Here is a 6,115-nt window from a genome sequence, read left to right as displayed (position 1 = left end):
CATATTTGATTTATTATTTCGGACAGCTGCTGTTTTCAGCGGTACATTTGCTCCAGTTTATTCCTCCGTTAAATTGTTTAAGGTTCTCTCTCTCTCTAAACTTTCCGTCACGCACTCTCTGCTCTCCGGGAATGTGTTTCCTGTGGTCCGCTGGCTGATTGGTCCGCTGCCTTCCGGGGAGACGCGGATTGGAAGCCTGCGCTCGACATCTGGAAGGGAGGAGAGGAGAGATGGGAAGTCCGACTCACTCCTGCGAATCGGTTCTTTCGAACAGTTTGCTTGTCAATGAGCCGGTTAAAAACGATTCAGCGGTTCTTCTACGTCTTCGAGTTGTACCTCCTGACACGGCATATTATATGCTGTACATGTGTAATAAAGCCATATGTAGGCATTGCTTCCAGTAAACTTGCAAAGTTTAATGACTGCATTTTGTCCAAAGTGCTCCTTTTGTGATCACTTCGAAAAAGTAGTTAAAAATTGTATAAAAAATAGTAAAAAATAAATAGTAAAAATATTTTTTTTCTTTTATGCCAAAAATCATTAGGATAAGTAAAGATTATATTCCATGAAGGTTTTTTTTTTTTTTTAATTTCCTACCGTAAATATATTAAACCTTTTTGATTAGTAATACGCATTGCTAAGAACTTCATTTTGACAATTTTACTTTATATATATATATATATATATATATTTTGCACCCTCAGATTTCGTATTTTCAAATAGTTGGCCAAATATTGTCATATCCTAACAAAACCAAAAAACAAACAAACAAACAAACAAAACAAAAAAAACAAAACAAAACACACACACACACGTCTGATTTATTATCCTTGTGGGGACTCTCCATAGGTGCAATGGTTTGTATACTGTCCACACTGTATTTTCTATCCCCTTACCCTAACCCTACCCCTAAACCTAACCCTTACAGAAAACTTTCTGCATTTTTACTTTCTCAAAAAATCTCATTCTGTATGATTTATAAGCTTTTGTACCCATGGGGACCGCAGGCTGGTCCCCACAATGTCAAAAATTTCAGGTTTTGCTATCCTTGTGGGGACATTTGGTCCCCACAATGTAGCAAAAACAAGTACTCACACACACACAAACACAGACACACACAAAAAAACTTTCCGATGATGTATAAATCTCAACTAAAGAAAAAAATAAATAATTTTTGTATTAACTACAATGTTAATTCATGTACCACAGTTAAATTCATTGCAGTTTTTTCCAACTAAAAAACACATACATTTAGAGGCTACATAAAATGTACATATAGATTAAAAACACTAATATTCATTTTCATTGCTACTTTTTGAATCATGCATTTTCAACTGAGAAATTTCTCGGTTAAATGAACTAGTAGTGATTCTTTTTTGACTCAAGAACCGCACGGACCGATTTGTCGTGAACGAATCATTCAGAATGCTCTTGCGAATCGGTCCAACGAATTCACTGAAAAGATCCGACTCAAATGAACGACTCGTTCGAGAATCGGACATCGCTAGAGGAGAATAGACTAGAGAGGTAAACCAGAAAAAAAAGGAGGAGAACGGGAGAGGGTGCTGACATCTGAGGTGAGTGATGTGCTATGCCAAAACATTTAACCTGGGACATAAGAGCAGCTGTATTTATGATTTGAGAACGTCAAATTTTTGTCGTTTGTTACTTTTGTTGGTAATGAGTTTGAAAAATATGGAAATATGAAGTTGTGGACGTGCTTCGCCCTAACAGCGAAGCAGAAGGCGGATAGACGCCTTGGCAGATGGGCTTCTGACTGTTTCGAATATATTATGGTTACATTAGTCCGTGAGAACGCTCAAGCTTTGCTACAGTAACAAACACGTTATTATCGCTTGATACATAGTAACCAGTTTGACGCGTATTTGGCGCTGTTATAATCTGTTCGTTTCAGTTGCGATGGAATGGTGTGAACGGGGGTCGTGCGTGTGGTCGCAGCCCTCCTTCAGAATTTCGCTTGACTCCGCCGGCCACTTTGTGCGTAGCTGTTGATCCTTTAGGTTTTACAATTAATGTCACTTAGACATTAGGATGTATAGTATTTGATAAGTGCCATTTGGGAGGTTTATTTCGCCACGGTTATTTTTACGCGCCTCGCCTCTCCCCTCTCGGGTCTTTGGCAGGCTCCGGCCCCCTGTTCAAGGCCAGGCCAATGGAAAAGTCAAAGCAGATGGAATCGATAGTCTCTCATGCAGGGCTGAGGCAAACGCGCTGGTTTGTTTAGGTTAACGCACCAACATTTGTGATTTACAGAATCGTATGAGGCCTGTGTGTGCGCACCCGCTGCTGTAGGTGCGCGTCACAGTGGCGAGACTCGCGTCCTGTTTCGCGACGCCCGTTCTGCGGCAGGCACAGGCAGCTCCAAGAGCAGACATGTTCTCTGTAAGACCATTTCACATTCCCCAGTCCTTCCAGCTGGGTACAAAACTAAAATAGACAATTATACTGTAGACCAGCACGAAATCTTTAACAATAAGGCGTTTGCGATCTCTAGTTCTCCTATAATTCATGGACTGAATTGTATAAGGCATATGCAACATGGAGAGCAGCTTTGGGAATTGTTGTTACTTCAAAGCTGGTTGCTTCATTTCAGGAAAGCGGTGTTGTCGCCAAATGAATTGTCAGTATTGGTCTTGTTTGTTTATCTGATCTTGTAAGTGTGTTTGTAAACTATAAGCGGTCATTTCCACTGAGTTGCATCTCTGGGCCTTCCACTTTAATCCACAAGAGATGTGGGGTGTGATTGCTTCATGGGTTTGTCTTTCCTCTCATTGCTGCACTGTTTATAAGCTTTAGCGTTGGCCATGAATATAAATATTATAAACAATCTGATATAGAATTGTATAAATATGAATACTAGTAAAGTAACATATTAATATTTATAATAAATACTGTACAACAGCAAGGCCCCAGTGAAAATGTTGTATCATCCTAATTTAAAGGGATAGTTCACCCAAAAATGAAAACTGTCTCATTATTTATTTAGGTTGTTCCAAAGCCAAATGACATTTGTTCATCTTTTGTTCATTTTTGTTCAACATTTGTTTATTTTTGTAATTCTCAAGTTTCAGAAAGTACATAAAGACATTATAACAGCCATATAAAATATGAATTTAGCAATTTAATCAAGCTCTTCTGAAGAGACACAAACACGTTATATGATGAAGATTTTAGTTTAGGTGTTTTGATGAATGTGTGCACTTTAAGCACAAGAAACAATAAGGTTTGTGTCAAGTTAATGTTTATATGCAAATAAAAACCTTAATGGTATGAACTTGCAATGAATGGACAGAAATGATAGAATAATAGAAATAAAAAAATAAGTAAGTGATGATAAATTTTAATTTTTGGGAGAACTATGTTTTTTTTTTTTCTGATATAAGTGATATTGTCAGGCCAGCATTGTTTTGATTGAAAAAAGGCATTCAAATTAATTATTTTTTTAAATGTATTTTTTAGGCCTTTCAGAGTTAGCTTGTTAAACTGAGACATTAATTAAATATGTGAAATAAAATGACTATTTATATACACTACCAGTCAAAAGTTTTTGGACAGTAAGATTTGTAATATTTTTTAAAGAAGTCTCTTCTGCTCACGAAGCCTGCATTTATTTGATCCAAAGTACAGCAAAAACAGTAAAAGTTTGAAATATTTTTACCATTTAAAATAACTGTTTTCTATATGAATGTATTTTAAAATATAATTTTAAAAAGTTTCTCGAACGGCAAATCATTATTTAAAATGATTTCTGATGGATCATGTGATACTGAAGACTAAAATAATGATGCTTAAAATTCAGCTTTGATCACAGGAATAAATTGCATTTTAAATTCAAATAGAAAGTAGTTATTTTAAATAGCAATAATATTTCAAAATATTACTGCTTTTGCTGTATCAAATAAATGCAGGCTTGGTGAGCAGAAGAGACTTCTTTAAAAAACATAAATCTTACTGTGAAAAACAAAGCACTGCCAGTCAAAAAAACCTTTTGAGTGGTAGTGTATATTTTCCAAATACAGTTCTTTCTGTTTTCAAAAGACTTGTCAAAAATCATGAGATTATAACAAATATTAATAAGTATTTCATTGTTTTTAGAAAATGAAAACAAAATATGTTTTATTTATGTTGAAGATTTATACATATATTATTTTGTAATAGTGGATGTAAAAAAGATAAGGGTAATTATTCTTTAGATAATATTTTAATCATATTCTTTGGCTTTAGTACCATGACAACATTAAAGCCAGTTATTTTTAATTTTTGAAACAGCTTGTTGTCTTTATATCACACTTCATATTTTTTTCAAAGTCTGAATTTAAAAATATATAGCTGCCATTGAATTTTCGGAAGGATGTCAACTGCAGGAGGATCGTAATGTGAAAATGCCTGATTTAGCCTATGTAATAATCTCAATTAATTGGTATGTTACTGGTTGGTGTGAATATGTTTAGAATATGGTCTTCAACATGGTCTCAGGCTTTTAGTTGTCCCATGCAGAGCTATACAAATTGCTACTTTATGCCATATTTTAGATAATCTATGTTGCAGATACTGAGTGCTGGTTTCGAGATTTTGAATCATAAAAACTGTCTAGTGTGCATAATGATAGAAATCTTAGCTTAAACCTTTGGCGTTTTCAGTGGCTCTTGTCTTTTTAAACCCAATTCTTGATCTCCTAAACTTGACTTTTATCCCTTCACTTCATGCCTGTCTGTTGTGCAACAGCAGCTCAGTTAGTCTGGTATAGTGAAAATAGTATCCTTGTTAAGGATTCAGATTTCCTTGTGCTCTGGTTGGGATAAGGTCGCTGCTTCAGGAATGAGAGCCTGCTGGAATGTTTTGCTGAGGGCTGTTGTGGTCATAAAGTCTCATTTCCAGAGCCTGTGCTCGTCAGGATTTGTTGTCTGATGCAATGTTTGTTATAACATTCATCATGGGTTATATTTTGGCAAACTGTTAGCACAATACTTCTTTATCTGGTTCTCAGTGCACAGATTGCCAGCCTGTATAAAAACATGATTTTGTTTGGGTGTAAATGTGCTTGTTGTCACAGGATATTTAGACTGGTGGTGTCCAGGCATTATTGTAGGTTAAGAGTGATGTATATATTTAGGGTATGTGGGGGCTACCACATTTGATGTTCGTAAGCTAGCATTTTTGGTATGTGACGTAGCCTGAAATGGTCATATAACAATGAAGACAGAAGAACCCCTAAGGAAACTAATGGCAACATTTTACAATTTGCATTTTTACAGTTATTTCTTGGTGCACAATTCATATTCACCCAAGAGTATTTGCAGAACCATTAAAAAAATATAATGTGTGTAAAATTAAATCCTTTTAGTGATAGATAAATGCTTCGAAATTACTAGCTGACTGACTGTACTGAACAGACTTTGGCAGTGCTGACTGTTGCCAAATCATGATATTTTATAGATCACTGTTTCCACGTTCAAGATCTTTCTGTCTTTTTAAGACTTTCAAAATTAAGGCTTGCTGATATTTTATAACGAAAGATTAGAACGAATTTTCCAGATTCAAAACAAGCTCTGTCAGCTTACTTCATAGATGCATTGCTGTAAACATTATTTTTGCTCATTTTACAAACTGAAGGGCAAATTATTTTCTGTTGGAACAGATGCTGTAGATAAAGCATAGCTTGTGTTAAACCCGGAACGTTCCTTGATATGATGCAGCAACTGCCGTCATGTTCATACTGCTCTGCCGCAAATATAGTTTTTCCTATGAGACACATTAAAGTGTGGAAATGCATCCAACTATTGCTTTTGGCTTTTTGATTGCATAGCTCAAGAATAAGAATTTTTTATCTCAAGATTTTTATTTGCCCTTTCAATATTTTCTCTTGCGTCACCACAAAGTCAAGTTAGTGCTGTCAAAATGAACCCTTAAATGCATGAATGTTTCACCAACCACTATTACATATTCGGGTCTTTAGCGACCTGGACCTATGTATCCAGCATGGATGGATCTCTAAGTGCTGCAATAGCAGAAACCTCTTTTGATATTTTAAGAACAATTACAGAATTAAATAAAGCATATTTCGTTACCTTTTGAAACTTGGAAGGGTTCAATC

At 35.6% G+C, this 6,115-nt stretch overlaps 1 protein-coding gene across 4 annotated transcripts in view; it reads left to right on the top strand.

Annotated features, from left to right (window-relative positions):
• The first annotated feature begins 1,493 nt into the window (after nt 1-1,493).
• The window catches only part of apbb2b (amyloid beta (A4) precursor protein-binding, family B, member 2b), a 72,561-nt gene continuing 67,939 nt past the window's right edge, over nt 1,494-6,115 (top strand). For 3 of the 4 annotated variants that reach the window (XM_051108283.1, XM_051108302.1, XM_051108293.1), the window contains exon 1: nt 1,517-1,577. The gene's annotated coding sequence lies outside the window, so the exon portion shown is untranslated. Of the gene's footprint in view, nt 1,578-6,115 lie in introns of all 4 variants that reach the window. The other variant, XM_051108273.1, reaches the window with a different exon arrangement.

Source organism: Labeo rohita, chromosome 1, assembly GCF_022985175.1.
Source record: "Labeo rohita strain BAU-BD-2019 chromosome 1, IGBB_LRoh.1.0, whole genome shotgun sequence".
Classification (NCBI taxonomy): Eukaryota; Metazoa; Chordata; class Actinopteri; order Cypriniformes; family Cyprinidae; genus Labeo; species Labeo rohita.
The sequence above is the reverse complement of the archived record's forward strand: the minus strand, read 5'-3'. Positions and strand labels throughout refer to the sequence as shown.